General features: G+C 44.0%; 1 long non-coding RNA gene across 1 annotated transcript; it reads left to right on the top strand.

Moving 5' to 3' along the window:
* The first annotated feature begins 251 nt into the window (after positions 1-251).
* On the top strand, positions 252-23,308 carry LOC130211912 (uncharacterized). Its single transcript, XR_008835198.1, has 3 exons — positions 252-322; positions 412-464; positions 23,235-23,308. It is a non-coding gene; the product is annotated as an uncharacterized LOC130211912 (long non-coding RNA).
* The last annotated feature ends 1,382 nt before the right edge of the window (positions 23,309-24,690 follow it).

Below are 24,690 nucleotides of genomic sequence, written 5' to 3'. Positions count from 1 at the left end.
TACAAAAACATTTTTTTTTAATTAATCCTTCATTATCTGCATCAGAAGACTCTTACAACATCATCTGACTTTAAAAAAAAAGATTTAGATATTATTTCTATGCTTGGGTCTTACAGGGTTAATCAGTGCGCCGATGTGCTGGGAAGGGGCGGAGCCTATGGAAAGAAGTGACAGCAGAGCGTCCTTATTTCTGTCAGGGATGTGAACAAGATGGCTGCCGTTTGATGTGAGGGAATATGTGATGGGGGGGATTGTCTCACACACACACACACACACACACAGACACACACACACGCGTGTCATGAGATCGAGGGAAACAGAGGTAGATTTCGGCCCAGTGCCACTCTTCTTTGTGTGTGACTGACATATAACATTTACCGAGACGTGTATTTTTCTCCTTTTCTCTGTCAGTCCGTCCCATTTCCCGGCAGCTCACACGGCGCCGAGGCGTTCCGGTTGGTGAGGTGAGCGACGTCGCTTTAAAAAGACGTATGAATTGTAAGTGGCAGGGGGCTGTATTTGTTGGGGGGGGGGGGGGTGTGTCTATATACACATATATGTAATATATATATATTTAGAAGTGCGATTGAGTCGTCCATGTAGTCCGACGTGGAGGACGGTGGAGCTGTGGGATCCGATAGCTCTCCTTGTGTCAGACACTCACCAGCAAGAGGATCCGCCCACGCAGACTCCCTTTCAATTCAGTTTCAATTCAATTCAGTTTATTTGTATAGCCCAATTTCACAAATTACAAATTTGTCTCGGAGTGCTTTACAATCTGTACACATAGACATCCCTGCCCCAAAACCTCGCATCGGATCAGGAAAAACTCCCAAATAACCCTTCTGGGGGGAAAAAAGGGAAGAAACCTTCAGGAGAGCAACAGAGGAGGATCCCTCTCCAGGATGGACAGAACAATATATGTCATGTGTACAGAAGGACAGATTTAGAGTTTAAATACATTCAATGAATGTGACAGAGTGTATGAATAGTTCATAGTAGGCATATTCCACGATGGAGACCTCCACGATCCATCAGGCAGATGGCGGTGGGGAGGAGGAGTGGGCAGAGTCTCAACAGTGGGCGGAGTCTCAACAGGACAGTGGCGTAGTCAGGAGCAGGAATTCCACGACCCAGACCTCGATGATCCATCAGGCAGATAGGATCTATGTCGTCTCATAGGGTCCGATGACCCCATGAGACGTGAAGTCAAAAGGACTCTGGGGAGAAAGCAGAGTTAGTAACGTGTGATTGAGAGATGAAAATTCATCCCTAAGGAGAGAAAAAAGAGGAGATAGGTACTCAGTGCATCCTAAAACGTCCCCCGGCAGCTATAAGCCTATAGCAGCATATCAAGGGGCTGGACCAGGGCAAACCTGATTCAGCCCTAACTATAAGCTCTGTCAAAGAGGAAGGTCTTAAGTCTACTCTTAAACGAGGTGACTGTGTCTGCCTCCCGGACTGAAATTGGAAGCTGGTTCCATAAAAGAGGAGCTTGATAACTTTCAGAGCTCGGTTCCCCCACGCTCTCCGGTCTCTAATGGCCACACGTCTCTGGTGTGTTGGTGTGTTTGTGCGATATCAAAAGACACCTTGAGATTTTCGTTAAAGCGCAGTTGAAGCTGATCTCAAGGTTCAAGGTTTTTTATTTGCCATCTGTGCCGAGACCAGCAGTCCAGACACATCGGAATTGTTTTGCAGGGCCTCTGAGTCAACAGAGGAACAAAACAAACACACTATAATAATAATAATAATAATAATACTACTAATCAAAATAATATTAATAATAATAATAATAATAATAATAACAAATATATAAAAAACACACTGTACATAGGTTGGTAAAATAATATATACAGTACAGGAACATTGTTATCAACATAAAAAAGGAGAGTGCAGAGGTTAATAAATAGGTAAATAGGTTAGTGCTGTACCTAGCTAGTGAAAAGAAAGATGGGGAAGGGGACACTTATATGGGGATATTGCCGATATTCAGATGTTGGGGAAGGTTGTGTGATCTCAAATTGCGTATTTGAGTTTAAGTTTTAACTTAACGCGCCGCTTTGCTGCACGTCGCCGTTTCCCTCCGTAACACAACTCTTAATTTCCTGAAATCGAGAGGCCACCGCTTTATTACGTCGATAGCAAAAAAGCACGAGAGTTGATTGGAAGAAGAAGAAGAAGAAAGAAGTGGAACGCTTTCTTCTCGCTCTTTGAGGAGCTGACCTTTTGGAGAAACAATGATGTCATCAAATGGAGGAAAGAAAAAGTGAACCGCGGCATCGACTCGAGGGCGAAACGACAAGACGGCGGAGACGCTGACCGAGCCATTTCATCCGAGGGGATGCCACTACGCCTTAAAAATGATATTTTAATGTCACCACTTTGGGATATTGTCCTGTTCTCATACGCAATGGCTGAGAAATAAAAAAAAAGAAAGAAGGTGTACACAGCATCCATCTAATTCTGCATGAGCACGTATATCAGCCCTCCAGGCGGATCAATTTTCTGCTAGACCTCATCAGATTTAAAGAGGTGAGACTGTGCTCTCACTCCATTAAGCTCATTAGGACATGAGTGAGGAAGGCGAGGTGAGAAGAGAGTGATCCGAGCCGGTGTACGGCGTGATGTGTCTGCTTCAGGACCCACTCTCTCTCTCTCTCTCTCTCTCTCTCTCTCTCTCTCTCTCTCTCTCTCTCCGCTCTGATCCTGTCATCCGTGCACGCTCCTATATTCCTTTGATTACCTCGAGCGTGGACGGTATTCTTTCAGGAACGCATTTTTAAATTCCGTGTTTTTCAGAAATTTCGGTTTCTCATCTTGAAGTATACATTTTCAAATGATTTGCATATGTCTCCATGGAGTGAGTTTTCGTTGCGCTAGAGTTCCTTTTTAAGATGTTATTGATAACCTCTGGTCGGAGCCCCAGCTACACCATTAAAGAGGGGCGGTCCATCCTCCGTGAGGCCAGCGGCTGTCTGCGGTCCTCTGGTCGGGAGCTGTTATCTGGGCCTTAAAAATAAAGAACGGGGCCGACCGAAGATTTTCGACGACCTCCCTGATCACAGATCAGTGTCACTGCCCAACTAACCACGTCTCTAACGCCGAGGCCGGCGGCTCCCTTTCCTGTTCCCAGTCATGTGTGTTGCGGTGAAGCGATTGGTCGGGTATTATAGACTGTGTGTTGTTGTTTTTGGGGTGTTCCAGATGGTCGTGTTGCAAATATCATGCACGAGAAGTTATTCAATGTATTCGTATTTTCCACTGGAAGATTATTTAGCATTTTTGGATCAAGGATGCCAGAAAAAAACATGTGCCACATTCTCAGCGAGCCGGTAACTCAGCTGTCATCTTCCACACGGTGATGGTTTTCTAAAAGATGTTTTCTCGTAGCGTTTATATGGATGTATCATTCTTTTAGAGAGGTGAGAGCAGGGGATGGATATAACACTTATAATGGATACAACCATCTTTTTGTATATTTCTTATTATATTATCATTATTATTTATTATGATATTATTATTATATAATTCTAAAGCTGAGATGATTATTGTTGTTGTTGTGTATTTTATTCAGTCAATGATTGCAATACAATATTATTCTATATAATATAGAAAACAGAAAGACTAAAAAGGTATAGGTAGAAGCAAAAAATTATTATATATTCCTAGCCTAAATTATTATAATGAAATGAATCAGAACATGTATGTAAAATAAAGAAAAATAATAAAGAAAATTACAAAATAAAAAATGTTTTATATATATACATATATATATATGTATTTATATATATATACATATATATGGTGATGACGATGATGATGATGATGATGATATTCCTTTATTTGTCCCAGTGGGGGAATTTCAAAAATCACAGCAGCGGTGCACATCAGAGCATCAATGAAAATAAATATAAAACACAATACTAAAAACTAAATACTAATACTAATACTAAATATACATGGGGAAAATAAAGTAAAGTGCTACATATATCTATATATATAAAATGTCTATATATATATACTGTATATATATATAAATCCACATACATCTTCCATATTCATAAGTTTTTATCACACTTATACCTTAAAAAATTGTTTTATCAATAATTATATTGTATTCTGCGTATGACGGTGTCATTTCAGTCTGGAGGGATCACCTTTCATAAACTCACGATATGCGTTTGTTTATTCTTCTTTTCAGAGCAGCGATGAAACGAAGCGGTGCCCTTTACGTACCCCCCACCCCCCTCCTTTGTGTATACATCAGGAATAAACACGGTGATGAATTTGCCGCTTAGAGACCAGAAAACACGTGAAATAAATGAACACAAGTGGGAGAGAGCGAGGCGGTGAAACAAGAGAACGGCAATTACATCTGCTTCCAGCAAACATCCCAGTTATCTCATTTTGATTAGAGATGCACCGATCAGGTTTTTTGTGCCGATCACCGATCACTGAAATCAGTACCTGCCGATCCGATAATACCGATCACCGATCACGGTGTCGATTGAAGCATTCTATTTATTGTGTAGCATTATTGCCTAGGACTATGAGGAAATACATATATAAAGCAACTCAAACATGAAAGAAATTACCGATTTCTTTAACCATTTAGGACTTTTACTTTGAAAAATGTCCTAATTGATACATTAAAATAGTTTGATTGCTATTATAGGGGATTTCAGATATGTCTGGAACACATCTGCATCATTCATTTCCTGGAACTCTTGGGGAAATCTATATACAGGACTTTTCTTAACATATAAAAGTCTGACTTATTTTTATAAACTCTTCCTTGGTCCAGTAAAAATGTTTTAATGTTCGCATAATTTAAGCTAAATCTCAGAAACGATCTGTAAAGATACAAAATCATTTCATTGTTTACTTTTATATGCTAGTGTATGATTTGTCGACATCTTATTTTGATAAACGGATGTTGTTTCACGTGGTTATTTCCGCTAACTTTGCTAAACCGGATGTTGTCACTGGGGCGGCTTTAGCTCAGTGGGGTAAGAGGGCCGTCCTTCAACTGCAAGGTCGTGGGTTCGATCCCCGCTCTCCCCATTAGCTGCAAGTCGAAGTGTCCTTGAGCAAGGCACTGAACCCCCAGTTGCTTCCCGGGCGCTTCACCGCAGCCCACTGCTCCTTAATAACTAAGGATGGGTTAAATGCAGAGAACTAATTTCCCCTTGGGGATTAATAAAAGTGTATATTTATTTATTATTTTTAAATCCTTCCGCTAACTTTATCAAAACCGTTGCACGCTCCCGATCGAATGTGTTTACCGTGAGCATCAGTATATAGGGGCAGACATGTGAGAGTCGGCTGAGTCGACCCAGTGATTCAACTGGGGGGACGGGGCCGCCGCTCGGTGGTGAGGATCCCCTCGTGGACCTCTCACTCTGCGGCCCTCGCCGGGCGCATCGTCTCCGTTGCAGTGCGCCGCGATTGAAACGTCTCTGATAGTTTTTCTTGCAGATGTTACGTCATCTGATCGGCCGTTTTGATCGGCAGTTTTGAGAACGCCGATCAAAACCGATAATGGGAATGTCGGCCGATATGGATCGGTGCATCCCTAATTATGATTCAAGGTCATATACGTTACATAACAACAGAAGACATATTTACCAAGTCTGAACTCGTGTTGCAGTCACAGCCGTAATTGAATATAATCCAATTATCTGTGTGTTTTCACCCTTTCATCCACACACACACACACACACGTGCAGATATAATAAGTGAACCACACAGAGTCGCCGCTGGTCCGATTCATATGCCAGGTAGGACAATTATGTTAAATAAATAGTCATTCGAGAAAGAACGGAGGAAGGATTTCAGGTCAGTGTCGGGGAAAAAATGTGAGAAGTGGAAGAAGCACTGAAGCAGATATTTTAGAACGAGACACACGGATGTAACAATGGCGTCTCCGGGGTGGAGTCCCAGACAGATGTCCTCCGAAAAGCAAATGCCAGCACGCTCTGCGCCCTTATTAATGAGGAGTCAAGCGGTATTTCAAAAAATAAACGACATTACAACACCTCAACTGCCCCGCTCACATTCACCCGGATTACCATGAAATGAACATTAACACACACACACACACACACACACACATACAGAGAGCCCTTCTCTCTCCCAGGCAAACACCTACTCGCATTTAACCAGCGAGTCCTGATGGAAATGCCAGTCTTGATCCGGCAATCTGATGAATGGGGGAAATAAATGAAGAGAAAGTCGTCTGTTGAAGTTGCGATAAGGCCGCCGCCCCCTCCAGACGGGCCGGCTGCCTGTTGGCGTTCTGCAGCTGCACGGAGAGCACCGGCAGAGATAACAACATCCTCCTGTGTTCCACCACACATCCGGAGAACCCGTTCTTCTGGCGGCAGTTCGTCTCAGCTCACCTTGTCAAAGGTGTTTTTTTGTTGTGTTCGTTTGCAGATACACTTTTAACTCTGTGTGTCTGGTACCAGACAATACAACCCCTCTGGTGCCATCTGGAACCGGAAAGGGTTCTTCTATGGCATTGCTCTGGAGAACCATTTCTGGTTCCTCAAAGAACCTTTCAAACCAGGGTTCTGTCAAGAACCATTTCCTTAAATAGTTCTTAAAAGAACCTATAAAGGTGCCCAAATACCCTTTAAAACATGGTTCTTCAAGGCACCATTTCTGGTTCCACGAAGAACCTTTCAAAACAGGATGCTTTAAAGAACCCTTTTCTTATAGGGTTCTTCAAAAAAATCTATAAAATTGCCTTAACCCTTGTGTTGCCTTAGGGTCATTTTGACCCGAATCAATATTACACCCTCCCCCCGCCTTTGGGTCATTTTGACCCGATTCAATGTTTCACCCTCCTGTTACCTATATATTTACTAACATATTTTACCCTTTGGGTTCAATTTGACGCCAGCAATTAACACCTCCAGAAAATTATTAGAATTAATATTGTTTTCCAAGTTTAAGTGTGAGGCACTTTATGTTTGTTCGTTGACTACCGAAAGAACACCGACATTAAACATTGAATGGGGTCAAATTAATCCTAAGGCGGGGGGAGGGTGTAATATTGATTCGGGTCAAAATGACCCTAAGGCAACACAAGGGTTAAAGAACCCTCAAAACATGGTTCTTTAAAGGACAATTTCTGGTTCCACAAAGAATCTTTCAAACTATCGTTCTTTAAAGAACCTTAAAGGGTTCTTCAAAGAACCTATAAATGTGTCTTAAAGAACCCTCAAAAAATGGTTCTTTGAGACACCATTTCTGGTACCACAAAGAACCTTTCAAAACATGGTTCTTTAAAGGACAATTTCTGGTTCCACAAAGAATCTTTCAAACTATCGTTCTTTAAAGAACCTTAAAGGGTTCTTCAAAGAACCTATAAATGTGTCTTAAAGAACCCTCAAAAAATGGTTCTTTGAGACACCATTTCTGGTACCACAATGAACCTTTCAAAACATGGTTCTTTAAAGAACCATGTCCTAAAATAGTTACTTAAAAAACCTATGAACGTGCCCAAAGAACCTTCAAAACATGGTTTGTTGAGGCTCCATTTCTGGTTCCTTAAAGAACCTTTTAAACCAGGGTTCTTTAAACAACCAATTCCTTAAAGAGTTCTTCAAAGAACCTATAAAGGTGTCTCAAAGAACCTTCAACATTTTTTTATATAAGGCGCCATATATGGTTCCACAAAGAACCTTTCAAACCAGGGTTCTTTAAAGAACCATTTCCTTAAAGAGTTCTTCAAAGAACCTAAAAAGTAACACAGCTTCTCTGTTAAATCCCGGTGTGAGAAGCGATGTTCCAGTTTTCATTGATCTCATATCCACAGACCAGATCCACCACACGCTCCATGTGAACACTTCTCACCAGAACGTTCTCCTTCATCCGACCTCCAGCGCCGCGGTGCAGTACGTCTCTGTGAGTCAGGTAGCAGCAGCTGTGACTTTGAATACAATGAATGAATAGTTAGCATGAGGAGCAGCGGCCTCGGTGGACTAACAGACAAAGACAATTCAACTTCATATTTATAAGAGCACAATCTGCTCTGATCCGGTCTCTCTCTCCCTCCAGTCTTTTCACTCCATCATTGCCAACTCTCGGTTTGCTTAATCGTGAACACACTCCTCTCTCAGGCTTCATCCAGCTCATACATATGAATACAATGTCTTCATTCCTATAGCAGCCGAGCAGGCCCAGGGTCTCTCACCTCCAAAGAATCTGTTCCGAGGTTTGAATGTTTGATGAGACGGTTGTGTCCACCATCAATGAGTGATGGAGAGATGTTTATGTATCCATAAGTAGATAGAGGAGAGGAGAGAGGTGCTCAGTGTATCCTAGAGGAGATAGGTGCTCATTGTATCCTAGAGGAGATAGGTGCTCAGTGTATCCTAGAGGAGAGAGGTGCTCAGTGTATCCTAGAGGAGAGAGGTGCTCAGTGTATCCTAGAGGAGATAGGTGCACAGTGTATCCTAGAGGAGAGAGGTGCTCAGTGTATCCTAGAGGAGAGAGGTGCTCAGTGTATCCTAGAGGAGATAGTTGCTCAGTGTATCCTAGAGGAGAGAGGTGCTCAGTGTTTATTCTAGAGGAGATAGGTGCTCAGTGTATCCTAGAGGAGAGAGGTGCTCAGTGTTTATTCTAGAGGAGATAGGTGCTCAGTGTATCCTAGAGGAGATAGGTGCTCAGTGTATCCTAGAGGAGAGAGGTGCTCAGTGTTTATCCTAGAGGAGATAGGTGCTCAGTGTATCCTAGAGGATATAGGTGCTCAGTGTATCCTAGAGGAGAGAGTTACTCAGTGTATCCTAGAGGAGAGCGGTGCTCAGTGTATCCTAGAGGATATAGGTGTTCAGTGTATACTAGAGGAGATAGGTGCTCAGTGTATCCTAGAGGAGAGAGGTACTCAGTGTATCCTAGAGGAGAGAGGTACTCAGTGTATCCTAGAGGAGAGAGGTGCTCAGTGTATCCTAGAGGAGATAGGTGCTCAGTGTTTATCCGAGAGGAGATAGGTGCTCAGTGTATCCTAGAGGAGAGAGGTGCTCAGTGTATCCTCGAGGAGATAGGTGCTCAGTGTATCCTAGAGGAGAGAGGTGCTCAGTGTATCCTAGAGGATATAGGTGTTCAGTGTATCCTAGAGGATATAGGTGCTCAGTGTATCCTAGAGGAGATAGGTGCTCAGTGTATCCTAGAGGATATAGGTGCTCAGTGTATCCTAGAGGAGATAGGTGTTCAGTGTATACTAGAGGAGATAGGTGCTCAGTGTATCCTAGAGGAGAGAGGTACTCAGTGTATCCTAGAGGAGAGAGGTACTCAGTGTATCCTAGAGGAGAGAGGTGCTCAGTGTATCCTAGAGGAGAGAGGTGCTCAGTGTATCCTAGAGGAGAGAGGTGCTCAGTGTATCCTAGAGGAGATAGGTGCTCAGTGTATCCTAGAGGAGAGGTGCTCAGTGTATCCTAGAGGAGATAGGTGCTCAGTGTATCCTAGAGGAGAGAGGTGCTCAGTGTATCCTAGAGGAGATAGGTGCTCAGTGTATCCTAGAGGATATAGGTGTTCAGTGTATCCTAGAGGATATAGGTGCTCAGTGTATCCTAGAGGAGATAGGTGCTCAGTGTATCCTAGAGGATATAGGTGCTCAGTGTATCCTAGAGGAGATAGGTGCTCAGTGTATCCTAACACGTCCCCCAGCAGCCTATAAGCCTAAATGCTAAATAATGTTATTTTTAAAATACTCAAAATACTAAATAATGTTGTATTTAAAATAGGGCTGTCAATCGATTAAAACTAATTAACTAATTAATTGCACATTTTGAAATTCATTTATCGCGATTAATCACGATTAAAAGTGTTGTTCTTCTTCTAAAGACTAAATCTTCTAAATGAACGAGTAATCCCTTCAGACAGCGTGTATTTTAGACACTTGTTTAATTGTATTTTTTTTTAAAGACAAAACTTCACACAGAGCTGTGTTTTCAAAGAGGCTCCTACCTATAAAGTGCCAGCGAGGTATTTAATATCGTGGATGATAAATTGTTTCTTCAGTGAAACATCAGATGAGTAAACAAGGTGCATTTGTGACCCCATTGGTCCTGTCATCTTTAACATTGAACAGCAGCAGAACAAGTGGCCTTGGTAAACTGACAAATATGTAATGTTAACCCTCTGGAGTCTGGGAGCATTTTCTCGATTTTACAAAACAATGTAAATTCACCTTTTAAAGTCTTTTGCATATGACACATCCCAGTGTTTCCCCCACCATTCTATCAGGGTGAGGCCCCGCCCCCCTGTAATGTTCTCTATTGCGCCAGATTACAGCAGAAGTAATGTAAGGTTCTTTCCTTAAAGAAGTCTTTGTTCTTTTATTTAATTAACATCTGTTATTGATCGTCTCTCCAGCAGCATGTCATTCTGTCTCGACGTGTCGTTCACTCTTCTCGGCTCTCCGTCTCGCGCGCCGCAGAGCTCCATGCCGGCGTGTCTGCGCGCGCATCGGGGCGGAGCAAAAAAAAAGTCCCCTGCACCTTCCGCCCCGCGTCACCGACACGTCGCCCTCCGCTTCTCTGTGAATATCGAGGAGCAGACGGGAGGAAGGAGGCGGACTGCCACGGTTTGACACTCAGAGGAGTGCAACAAATTCAACGACACCGGAAGTAAACAAAGTTGCGTTAATTGCGTTAAAATATTTTAGTGCGTTAATCGCGGCCAAATTAATCGCATAGATTAATGCGTTAACGCTGACAGCCCTAATTTAAAATACTCAAAATATTAAATAATATTGTATTTAAAATACTCGAAATACTTTCGTAAGGTTGTATTAAAAACACTCAAAATATTAAATCATGTTGTATTTAAAATACTCAAAATACTTTCATAATGTTGGATTAAAAATACTCAAAATTCTAAATAATGTTCTATTTAAAATACTCAAAATACTTTCTCCAAGAATAAAAAATAAATATCATATAGGCCAATAAAGCTGATTCTGATCGATACATGTCGGTGTGTCTTAAAGATAAAACACAGTACAAACATCTGGAACGCATCACTATACGGTGCTCCTCCCAAACAGAATACAATGTCAGGCTAAGTAATTGAGTGCAAAGAAAATGTTGTATTCCTCAGCTCATAATTGTCTCATAATTAGTGCTGATCGTTTAGAAGAGTCTCCTCTTTGCATCTTTGATGGCCCACTCGTGATTGCCTCCATTGTCATTGTGAATGCTACGGACCCATTTCCAACCAATCCAACGTTGTGAAGCGTATTATACATTGAGAACATGCTTAAAAAACGGGCTTTATCACGTTTTTGGGGGGCATTTGGTACAAACCTACCCTCAGAAGGCTGTTTAAGCCATCTAGATATATATGGATCATCTAAACACCTCGAGACACCGGGTACTTCTTTATTTTGTTCAGATGTGTCAAGAAGTTGTTTTTCCCAGGTCTAAAATAAGTTATCTATTTACCAGTATCTCCACGTGAGGAGCTCCCAGAAAGCATTGTGGCAGAAAGTGAAAGACTCCTTGAGCTTCTAGACAATTGTATTGTCTTCTTCTTCTTTCACACGACTCATGTACAGATACACCTGGAGCCTTGCTGTGAACCGAGCAGCAGACGATGCACTCTCTTTAATCTGCTCCTGCAGTCTGTGTGTACTTCCCAAGGAGATGTGTATGTCCTGCTTTGTTGTTTCCATAGAACAACCCTAATCCCCAGTGAAGAGGGATTGTTGACACATTTAAAAGGGATAGTTTCATTTCTTTAATTCTTTATGAACCGGTTTGAGTTTTATTGCAGCTCACTTATACCTATTTCTTCCCCTCATCCTCTGATACATTTCTCTATTACTTTGAGTTTAATTCTCTAGTGCACTATAGGGCTCTCTATTTCTGTTATGACTCAAACCTCCTTTAGTTCTGAGATTGCTCGCTTTCTTGAAGGCGTCCAGAACTTTTCTGTTCTTACAGTGAACTGTGTATATAATTACCTGTTTGATCTAGTTAATTCTCAACTCTTCCTTGATGTCTGACTTGTGTTCTCCGTGCTACACAGGAGGCTGTTACACAGACTGGATGTACATCTACTTCATTGAAGCTGTTTCACAAGACAACTATTTATTGTATGTTGCATGTTCTAGGAAACAATACAAAGAGAAGGGCTTTGAGCTAATTGCTAACGTCAGCATGCTAACAAGCTCAGAGCAAAAATGCTGGTATAAATGATTTAAATAATTTTCATTGCATTCGCCTTACATTTTCTATTTGTTTTTTAATGATTCCATTTTTAATCTAAAATGATGTTATTAAAATATTAATAAATATATTAATTATTTCGATAATTATGAATAATTATAATGTGCCCTCCCAAACAAAACTATATATATATTAATATATATATATATTTATATATATTAATATATATATACTGAAAAATTATATATATATATATATATTGAAAATGTATATATATGAATATACTGAAATACATGTATATATACATATATATATATATATCTGTATATATACTGTATATATACATATACGGAAATATATATATATATATATATATACATGTTACTGCTTAAAAAAATAATTTCCCCCGAAAAAAGATCTGTTGAAGATCATGACTGTCAAGTAGAGTTCTGCATATTGTTATATTGTTGTGTCCTTTTCATCCCGGGCGGCGTAAAGACTTTTAGTGTCACGTTCGTGTCTTTTCGTTATCTTATCTTCGTCATCGCTAATTGGTACCAAGCGACAACCCAATCAAACTGTGTCTACGCTGTGAGACTGAACATCGCGGCAGGGACCATATGGTTTTATTAGCAAATCTGACCAATTAGCAAAAGCTTTCAAACTCATCCCGAATGTGCCACATGATGTCCTTCAAACAGGCTGCGTGTTGCTGAGCACCGAGCTGCAGTCTTCATGGACAAGGGTAAGGTGAGGGCGGAAATATTAAAGCAGAACTGTCCATCTGTCGCAGTCTTTTATTTTATTGTTTTGCTGATCTTTGCTTTATACAACCTCTCTCTCTCTCTCCTGTCTGCAATTTGAGTGGCGTAGTTAGTGTCGCTGTAAAATGCCAGCTGTCAGAGTGACAGACGCGGTGTCACCTCTGTGCAGTCACGTCACCCATCGACAAGCCGTCAACACACGTGTGTGTGTGTGAGTGTGTGTGTGTGAGTCTGAGGGGAGATAGTTTTTTTTTTTTTACTATTTGAACAAACAGAACATTGTATTCATGTCAAACTGAAATAAATCTACAAACAAATGAAACCCAAAACACACAAATAAGAAATAAAGGTTCACAGGTCCAGTTTGTTTTTTGAGCACTTTTCCACATGTTGTGTCCAAGAGGTTGCGCTCTGTTCACCAGCAACGTGTCCGCCGTCTCCACGCTGTTGAGAAAGAGCACCACCGCGCTGTTCACGCGAGACAGCGGATTTCACGCCGCCGTGACCCACCACCGCCCCGCCGCCAGGCTGCAGGCCTCCACCGAGCACAGGAAGTCTCTATGTCCACCAGCTCAGGTCCAAAGTGCCGCCTAGCACCTCGCCTAGCACGCCACATAGCACCTCGCCTAGCATGCCACATAGCACCTCGCCTAGCACGCCACATAGCACCTCGCCTAGCATGCCACATAGCACCTCGCCTAGCACGCCACATAGCACCTCGCCTAGCATGCCACATAGCACCTCGCCTAGCACGCCACATAGCACCTCGCCTAGCATGCCACATAGCACCTCGCCTAGCACACCACATAGCACCTCGCCTAGCACGCCCCCTCGCCTAGCACGCCACATAGCACCTCGCCTAGCACGCCACATAGCACCTCGCCTAGCACGCCACATAGCACCTCGCCTAGCACGCCACATAGCACCTCGCCTAGCACGCCACATAGCACCTCGCCTAGCACGCCACATAGCACCTCGCCTAGCACGCCACATAGCACCTCGCCTAGCACGCCACATAGCACCTCGCCAGCACGCCACATAGCACCTCGCCTAGCACGCCACATAGCACCTCGCCTAGCACGCCACATAGCACCTCGCCTAGCACGCCACATAGCACCTCGCCTAGCACGCCACATAGCACCTCGCCTAGCACGCCATAGCACCTCGCCAGCACGCCATAGCACCTCGCCTAGCAGGCCACATAGCCCCTCGCCTAGCAGGCCACATAGCACCTCGCCTAGCACGCCACATAGCACGCCCCCTTAGTACGCCGTCTAGCACCTCGCCTAGCACGCCACATATCACCTCGCCTAGCACGCCACATAGCAATTCGCCTAGCACGCCACATAGCACCTCGCCTAGCACGCCACATAGCACCTCGCCTAGCACGCCACATAGCACCTCGCCTAGCACGCCACATAGCACCTCGCCTAGCACGCCACATAGCACCTCGCCCAGCAGGCCACATAGCAATTCGCCTAGCACGCGCCAGCACCTCCAGCACGCCACAGCACCTCGCCTAGCACGCCACATAGCAATTCGCCTAGCACGCCACATATCACCTCGCCTAGCACGCCACATAGCAATTCGCCTAGCACGCCACATAGCACCTCGCCTAGCACGCCACATAGCACCTCGCCTAGCACGCCACATAGCACCTCGCCTAGCACGCCACATAGCACCTCGCCTAGCACGCCACATAGCACGCTGCCTAGCACGCCACATAGCACCTCGCCTAGCACGCCACATAGCACCTCGCCTAGCAGGCCACATAGCCCCTCGCCTAGCACGCCACATAGCACCTCGCCTAGCACGCCACATAGCCCCTCGCCTAGCACGCCACATAGCAATCCGCCTAGCACGCCACATAGCACCTCGCCAGCACGCCACATAGCACCTCGCCCCAGCACGCCACATAGCACCCGCCCAGCACGCCGCCTAGCACCTTGCCTAGCATGCTGCCTAGCACGCCCCCTAGCATGCCACCTAGCACCTTGCCTAGCACGCCGCCTAGCACGCCGCCTAGCACCTTGCCTAGCACGCCCCCTAGCACCTCGCCTAGCACGCCCAGCATCGCGGCTGGCATGGCACCCCTAGCACGCACACAGGAACCCAACGAACTCCCTTGTGCACCAATAACACCACAACACCACTGGGACACTACCACATACACCCCGCCCTCTCTCTACCACTTTCACAAAGAAATACTGATATGAAAACACCATTAACCACCTAGCTAACGCTCTCAGCTCACAGCCTCCATGCTCACGCTCAGACAGACAGAGATTGTAATGCTCTACTTGGGAGGACAACCCAAGTCAGGATGAAATTCGGAACAGACTGAGAGTTCAAGCTACCATACACCCGCCTCTCCCACCACGCCCAGTCTCTGAAAAATAAGACTGATGATTTAAACATCAGATTAACCACATAGCGGATTGTAACGCTCTCAGCTCACAGCCTCCATGCTCACGCTCAGACAGACAGAGATTGTAATGCTCTACTCGGGAGGACAACCCAAGTCAGGATGAAATTAAAGCCTGGGAATAAACATGTGGTGCGACCCCAAGAACATTAAGACTCTTGTGGCTCAGTGAGCAGAGGGGGCGTCCTTCAACGCCAGGCTTCTACTGTCGACACACGTTGAGAAGACAGTGAACCACTGTTGCTCCCCAAGGGCTCCAAAGCAGCCCACTGCTCTAAATGCATATTCAAAAGTTTTAATAAAAACAGTACTGTCGCTGAGGAAGAATGAAACAAGAGAGCACCTGCACTGTAGCAGTGAGGAGGGAACGAATATAACACAACAAAATAGGACTGAAGAAGCGGTGAAGAGGAAATGAAAAGCATTGTGAGGAAGAAGAAGAAACGGTCATGAGAGAACAAGATGGAGAGAAATGCGGAACAGAAGGGCAAAAGTACGGAGAGAACAACAGAGCAGCGGAAAATAGAATGGAATGTAGTCTTGAAGAGCGTAGCCGAGGTGAGTTCTACCTGGGGATGAACACACACTCTCTGTGACCGAGCACAGTGTGGAGGCTTTGAGAGTGAACACCAGGAAAGCTGCAGGTCCAGATGGCATGGATGCTTAAGAACAGTGTGACCTCCACAACAACGTCTCCCTGGCTGATAATCTATAGGTCCTCCAAGTCAGTGATGGTCCCTATTCAAGAATAGTAATATCTAATATAGTCAAGTCTTGAGCTCTGCCGTGAGCCTCGGTGGTCATGTTCCTTGAGAGGCTGATAAAGGACTACATCTGCGCCTCCCTCCCTTCCTCGATGGACGCGCTGCAGTTTGCATATCGCCCAAACAGATGCACGGATGATGCTGTCGCCCAGGTGCTGCACACCACACTTCTCATCTGGACAGCCAGAGGGGGCTATGTGAGACTGCTGTTCATTGATTATAGTTCAGCTTTCAACACCATAGTCCTCCAGACTCCTCCCAGACTGGCAAGCTGACTGAGCTGGGACTGAACACCCCCTGTGTGCTTGGATCCTGGACTTCCTGACCGCCAGGCCACAGGTGGTCAGGGTGGGCAGACACACCTCAAATCCCTCACCCTGAACACAGGATCCCCCAGGGTTGCGTCCTCAGCCCCTACTGTACTCCTGTACACACATGACTGTGTGGCCAGGTTCAGCTCAACACCATCATCAAGTTTGCGGATGACACAGTGGTGGTGGGCCTGATCTCCGACAACGTTAGAAGGCCTACCTGGAGGAAAGTTGCTGATCTGTCACTCTGGTGCCAGGACAACAGCCTCATCATGAATGTCACCAAAACTAAGGAGCTGATTGTGGACTTTAGGAGGGCACAACAACAAAGGACACTCACCACTGGGGATTAACGGGACTACTGTGGAGAGGGTGAGCGGTATAAATACCTGGGAGTCCACATCACCGAGGATCTGACATGGTCAACAAACACAGACACTCTGGTGAGAAAGGCAAGGCAGCGCCTCTACCACCTCAGGCAGCTGAGGAAATTTAAAGTTTCCCAGAGGATCCTTCAGTCCTTCTACTCTGGAGCTGTAGAGAGCGTCCTGACAGGAAGCATCACAGCCTGGTTTGGCAACTGCTCCGCTCAGGACAGGAAGGCTCTGCAGAGAGTAGTGCTCGGCTGAGCGCACTATTTGAACTACACTCCCCACCCTGCAGGACTTGTACACCAGGAGGTGCAGAACCAGAGCCGGCAGGATCATGAAGGATCCTCACCACCCCAACAACAGACTGTTTCAGCTGCTGCGGTCAGGCAGGCGCCCCGTAGTCACGCTGCAAGAACAGAGAGACTGAGACGGAGTTTCTTTCCTCAGGCCATCAGGATTGTGAACTCCGACCTCACCAGGACCCCCACATAGACCCACACAACTGCCCCTCTTAGGCACACACACACACACACACACACACACACTTACTGTAAATATTGTGTTGTTTTTTATTTGTAAATAGTGTGTACTTGTTGCCCTTGCACATTCCTGCTGAGCATTGCCACTTTCATTTCACTGCACACCCTGTGTGTGTATGTGACAAATAAAACATCTTGAATCTTGAAATTAAAGCCTGGGAATAAACATGCATCGGCGGCCAAAGGGCACAATATATATGTAGAGTGTGTGCGGCTGTGGCTCAGTGAGCAGAGGGGGGCGTCCTTCAACCACGAGGCTTCTACTGTCGACACACGTTTTTTGAGCAAGACAGTGAACCCCAAGTTGCTCCCCGGGCTCTCCAAAGCAGCCCACTGCTCCTAAATGCTTCGGATTTCAAACAAGTTTTTAATAAAATACAGTACTGTCGCTGAGGGAAGGGAATGAAACAAGAGGAGAAGCACCTGACTGTAGCAGTGGAGGAGCAACGAATAAACACAAGAAAATAGGACTGAAGAGGAAAAGCCGTAAGACGAGAGGAAATGAAAAGCATTGTGAGGAAGAATGAAAGAACGGTCATGAGAGAACAAGATGAGGAGAGAAATGCGGAACAGAAGGGCAAAAGAGCGGACGAGAACAAGAGCCGACGGAAAAATAGAAAATGGAATGTAGTCTTGAAGAGCGCCGAGCGAGGGCAAAGGGGAGGGATTAGAGAGACTAAGAACAGCAGATAGGGCCAATGGAGTGGATGGATTAAGAACAGTGCTGGTGACCTCCACGAACATTGACGTTGTATGATAATCTATAGGTCCTCCAAGTCAGTGATCGGGCCCTATAATAATAGTAATATCTAATATATAGTCAAGTCTTGAGCTCTGCTGAGCCTCGAGTCTGTTCCTTGAGTCTGTTCTGCCTCTACCTGGTTGTCACGATCTTCTATACCATACCTGCCATAAATATCATGATACTGACACAATACCATAAAAACAGTATCCCATAAATACGAGACTGGTATATTTATCTATAATAGTAATAAATAAATCATCTGTATGGTTCAACACTTAACAAATGTTGTAATATTAGTATTAGCCTACAGCAAGATATGAATGAAACTACATGGAGCCATCATAGCATTGATTATACACTATGAGGCCTTTAGCATCTGACCGGATGATACAGAGTTCATCAGGATGAGCAGCTGTAGAGTTACATAACTTTACAGATTGTCTGCATTGGAGACAAAGAACTTAAACATTTCACTTCTGGCATATTTTTTTATTTTTATTTTTAAAGCCGAAGACTCAAAAATTCCGCCACTTAACGCCACTCGCTGTGAGCGCAGCGCAGCGTGTGCAGACAGCTTGACACGGAGCAGCGCTCTTTTAATGAAGTATCGATAAAAAAAAAATGCTAAATCACATCGCTCTTATCGTACGGGTACTTTGTTAGCATCGCTACACCGTGCAGCGTGACAGCAGCAGATGTAGCGGGCTAACATTCAAGCTAACCTGAACCCCCAAACGCTGAAGACATCTTGACGCTGATTGGCCGAGACGCGACACGTCCCATCAAAGATGTTTTATTGCGAAGAGCACCACTCCACATTTTCTCCGTGTCTCAGTCCCATCTCATAAACGCCGGCCGGCCAATTGACCCCCCCCCCCCCCCCCCCTAAAACAAAAACTCTTCGGGTCTAGACGATTCACTTAAGTCACCTACTTTGGTTTAAAACGGCGAATTTCGCTGAAAGGTGAGGGATTTTCATGCCTTCATCAACTGACAGAAGATCTAACATGTAGTCTTGTGTGTATAATAATGCATCATCAGCATGTAGTAGCTAAGCTACAAGTCGAGTAACTTAAAGTTTAAAGGACTTTTTATACAAAGAAAATGTGTATTTTTTGTGTCACCTCTCATTTGGGCCGCACCTTATATTCTATTATTTTCCTATTTTCAACAAATAGCTCATTTTTGATGGCAGGCAATATGGAATGTCTTTTAACAACCGGCTAACAAATATAGAACATCAGGAAAGATCCATGAAAGAGTAATGGCATGTTTGGGCTGCTACAGGTTGAGTCACATTTGTGAAAAGAGGCATCATGATGACGATTATGGGAAAAAATATTCTGTACACTTTTATGAAATCTCTAAATACAGCGTTCTAATTCATATAGATCAGGGGCGTCAAACTCATTTTCACCGTGGGCCACATCAGCATCACGGCCGCCCTCAAAGGGTTGTAACTGAGACGTATAAACATATAAACTACTGAGTGTTAAATAACTCTTTTTGCATTTGATTATTGTTTATTTGAGTGTCGAAATATTGTACCTTCAAAATAAAAGCACAGGATATTTTTCTTACATTTCTTTAAGAAAAGGTGATTAATATGCCTTTCAAGTTGTCCGGGGCAACATAAAATGATGTGGCGGGGCGGATTTGGACCGTGGGCCTTGTGTTTGACACCTGTGATCAAGATCATATAATATATCCATACCACCACCTTAAAGGAGGGGGGGATAATATATGAACGGAGATAATATATGAATGCATAATCCACTTTTTTAAATCTTTCTTGCCGTTTTTTGTGATTAAATGTTTGAAAAAATATAACAATAATGCTTTGGAATATGTTCTCTAGGTCCTAAAATACAAAACTGTTTACATCAACCCACTCTCATATCTCCTGAAGCCGATAGACGAGATGAAGAGCGTGATGAGGCACTCATGACCTGATTGTTGTTCTTTTGTACGGCATCATTTACTTTGACAATAATCAATTGACTCTGGGAACAGAGTCAATTTATGGAGCTGCTATTTCAAATCGAAATGCCGCCGGCGCCGATGGTATGTGTTAACCTGATATATTTTCGGGTGACATTATGTCTGGAGAATCCTTCTCGGGGCCAAGACGATGGTGTCGAATCAATCGAGTTCAGATGGCGCGTGAGTAATGACGGCCGGTCCGGCGTTGGAACAACTAGCAATTGATTTACATAATGATGAGAATAAATAAATAACCGGTGTAACCTTTTGAAGACTTTCCACTCACGATTGAAAAACGTTGAACACAAGTCTCGTAACAATTCTTCTGCAAGTTCTCGAGTGGCTTTTGGCTTATTCATGAGCGCCAATCACACCTGGGGAACCTGACCGGCCCCCCATGAATACCAATGACCACCACATGATAGGCTGCACCTTCACTGCCTTAGCAGACAAACAGAAGGGCACAGCAGATATGACAAGAAGGTGACTGTCATGTCAACAGTATGAACACCTCACGGGGTGTCAGGTAACAACCCCCCCTCCCCCCCCCCCCCCCACACACACACACACCTTCCCCGGGTCTGAGAGGAAAGCCAATGGCTCATAATTTCCTGGGAAACGCTGAGGAGTATAGGAGGAAGAGGAGGAAAAAGAGGAGGAGGGGGAGGAAGAAAGGGTGGAGGAGAAGGAAGAGGAGAAGGATGAGGAGTAGGAAAAGGAGGAGGTGGAGAAGGAAGAAAAGGAGGAAGAGGAGGAGAAGGAAAAGGAAGAGGTGATTAAAGAGGAGGAGGAAAAGAAAGAAGAGACAGAAGAGAAGGGTGAGAAGGAGGAAAAGGAGGAGGAGAAGGAAGAGAAAGGAGGAAGAAAGGGTGGAGGAGGAGGAGGAGAAGGATGAGTAGGAAAAGGAGGAGGTGGAGAAGGAAGAAAAGGAGGAAGAGGAGAAGGAAAAGGAAGAGGAGATGGAAGAGGTGATTAAAGAGGAGGAGGAAAAGAAAGAAGAGAAGGAAGAAGATGAGGAAAAGGAGAAGGAAGAGGACACGGAAGAGGAGGTTGAAGAGGAAGAAGAGACTGAAGAGGAGGAGGAGGAGGAGAAGGAAGAAGAGACGGAAGCGGAGGTTGAAGAGGAGGAGGAGGAGTGTCTGGAGGGACATGGAGAGTCAGAGATAATGATGAAAGGGCTTCTTTAGCCCCAAGATGGCGACGAGTCGTCCGATCGTGTGCGTCCTGATTCACGGCGTAACCGCAGCCCGGATACATCCACGACCTCGGGACGCCTTCGGTCCCCGTGGTTACCGGGCACACGAGCTGGAGAAGGAGGAAGTAGGCTGGAAACTCATACGTCCATCTGAACATGTACAGCAGTGAGAGGCCGCGGGCCTGAGGCGGCGGTCGCTCGTTACTTCAGTCCCACCGCCGGCGGCGTCGCTATCGACAGACTGAGTGACAGCCGCGCCTTCCCCTCTCCTCTTCTTTCTTTTATCTCTCTCTCTCTCAGCATCTCCATCTCTCCCTGTGTGTTCCAGGGCCTTATAATGAAATTCATTACTGTTACAGATCGAGGAGTAACACCCGTTTAGAGATCTGTGTAGAAAATCAATCACAGGCTGGTTCAGTGTGGGGAAGGTTCACTGAGGTCTCGATCTCTCTCTCTCTCTCTCTCTCTCTCTCTCTCTCTCTCTCTCTCTCTCTCTCTCTCTCTCTCTCTCTCTCTCTCTCTCTGTGGAGCTGTGGTTGGTGCCTCTGGCCTCCCCAGCTTTGGCATTTGCTGTTATCTGAACTCTCTGGGCTCTCCTCGCAAAGATGATACTTTATTTGACCTTGGGTGCTGTGTGATATGTGTGTGACACACACACACACATGGGGAATTATTTGATTTAAGAGCGTGGCGTTCAGGTTGAGTGTCGCCACGACATTGATTTCTCGGAGCGGAAGCTGCTTCAAGGTCACAGCCTCACTCTTTCAAATAAATTGAATAACTATAACTATTTTTTAAGTGAGCCAAAAGAGATCTGACAAGTCATTCATACTTAAAAAGTGTCATGTAACAGTTCAGTACATATATTGTATTGTAGTAGTTCACTCTTTCTTGAAATTGAATAAGATCGTAAATCATATTGAAGCTCGTTGGTTCTCTTTAAAAAAAAGATGATGTACCTTCTTGGCCTCAAGTTTTCTATGAGGCTCTGGATGATGACCACAGGGCCTTGTCTAGTCCATAATTTCCGGGTTAACCGCATACAGCACTCGACACCAACAGCTCTTAAAGCAACAATAAGTCTCCACTTTAAAGTTAAAATGGTTAAATTAAGTGTTTTTCATGAAACAACGTAATCATTTAGCAAAATGTATAGCTATAAAGTGTCAATAAAAACATTATCAGCTATTTGTGTGAACTGAAAATGCAAGTGTTTGCTTTTAGCTTGAAGGCTGAATTTACTTATTTGATGTACAAGTGGGTACGGCAAGTATTCAGACCCCTTTAAAGGTGTCACTCTTTGTTTCATTGCAGCCATTTGCTAAAATCAAAAAAGTTCATTTTATTTCTCATTAATGTTCACTCAGCACCCCATCTTGACAGAAAAATACAGAAATGTAGACATTTCTGCTAATTTATTAAAAAAGAAAAACTGAAATATCACATAGTTATAAATATTCAGACCCTTTGCTCAGTATTGAGGAGAATCCTTATAAATATACTTCTTATATATATATATATATATATATATATAATTCAGTCCACCAGTGAATTAAAAGTGAACCACCTCACAACCATAGGGAAATACTGTGAAATATTCTATAATATTTTGCGCCCTTTATAGTATTATTTATATGTGGGCCCTTGACAGTGGGCGTAAAAAAGACTGCAACACTTATCTAATCTACCAAACAACAAGTTAGTGTGAATTCTGAAACATATCCGAGGTCTCTTGATTTAATTTGACTGGTATTGAATCCCGGATGGAATAACGTGTTACGTAATTTAAGAGATATGCAATCAAGCAAATGAACCAACTTCAAAAGCTCGAACTAATTCCGAGTGTTCGTTCATTCATTTGATGAGTAATAAATAAATAAAGCTTACAGTGTCATATCCAAAAAAAGACACGCCGACTTCAATAATGACTTTTTTTTTCATTTCTGTTCCCACAGCTCATTCAAGAAACACTCTTTATTAAAAGAATGAAAGAAAGCCACAGAAAAGACTCACCCACGATGTCCTACATGTAAGTAGATGAAGTGTTAAGAATGCACATTCATTTACATGACTCATTTATAAATATCTCTTGAGGAAACCGACACAATTGTTATTCCAAAAGTCACAGCGAACAGAAACAAACAGACTCGAGGGATCCGAATATTATTCTTCCAAATCATTGTGAAATGTGAGAACAGAAATACTCTGTTTCTTTTGATGTGCGTTATGATTGATTCCTTCAATTCTGCACCGTTCCAAGCTTCCTCTCCACTGAGACTTTGAATTGAAAACTGTATATTGCAGAGCAGAACTAGGGGAGGAAAATGTAAGCAATAATAAAAGAACGTAATTGCCGCAGTAAATCGAGAGTTTTAGAACGTTTTAAACACTTATGACACGAGCGAGTAAGTTCATAACGACGCGGCGGCGTGACTTATTAAAAGGCAATTCCTCGCATAGGAAGTCCTTTCAATTCTAGTCCGCCGGAGACAAAGACGGTCCAATCTCTGCTCATTGCTTTTCTTCGAGCTTCCCCATCGCCGTCTGAAGAGCTCGTCTCGAGTGAAGTGGACCCTGCTTCTCAATAAGCGTGACTATAAATGTGGGATTCAGAAACCCCGGCCTTATCAGCTCCCAGAGAATATGAATATGAAATAGGGGCCCATCACTCTGCCTGCTTAACACTCAGGCACCTGCAGGGGCGGACCGAGAAGTTCGTCACCATCTCCCATCAAATCCCCGAGGACTCGGAAGTCACACGCTATAGCTTTATTTATTTTCCTTTTTAAAACCTTCTTGTAAAATAATTGATAAGAGAGCATCGACGGGTCAGGACCCTTTTTTTAATCTACGTGTACTTTCTTGTTTTAGCGGAGGAAATAACGACTTATTTAGAGTGACACCCCCCTTGTGTGTGATCGATTTGTATTACCGCAAACATTTTCTCTGAACCGTGCCGAAACATAAATCAACCAATTTGCACACAAGTATATGATGACTCCAACAATATATGCAACATGTTGACTCCTCAGTGTGACCTTTATCATCGTGTTTATTTCCTCCCAGCTTGTAATGAAACCAGTTGATGGGGACAGGAAAACGGTCTCAGCCCCCCAACCCCACCCCCCCACCCCTCCCCGTCGCCCGCTCTGCATTTCATGAAATGCAGCAGGCCGGAAAAGAAAGAAAGGAAATATCTCGTCCTTCAGTCGAGTGGTTTGTTTGTGTGCAGAAGGCCGCTTGATTTACTAATCTCACTGATGTTGCCATCTCTTCACTATATTTTTTCCGCCAGTATGTTTCCGCCTCTGCAGGTGGTAGTTAGCTGGTGTAAATAAACAACACAGATATTTTCAAGGTACGTCGCAGAAATGGCATCACTTAAAAAGAAGAAAAAAAATTCTGCTGCAG

This window comes from Pseudoliparis swirei, chromosome 21, assembly GCF_029220125.1.
Source record: "Pseudoliparis swirei isolate HS2019 ecotype Mariana Trench chromosome 21, NWPU_hadal_v1, whole genome shotgun sequence".
In the NCBI taxonomy this organism is placed as follows: Eukaryota; Metazoa; Chordata; class Actinopteri; order Perciformes; family Liparidae; genus Pseudoliparis; species Pseudoliparis swirei.
This window is presented reverse-complemented; position numbering and strand designations above follow the sequence as displayed.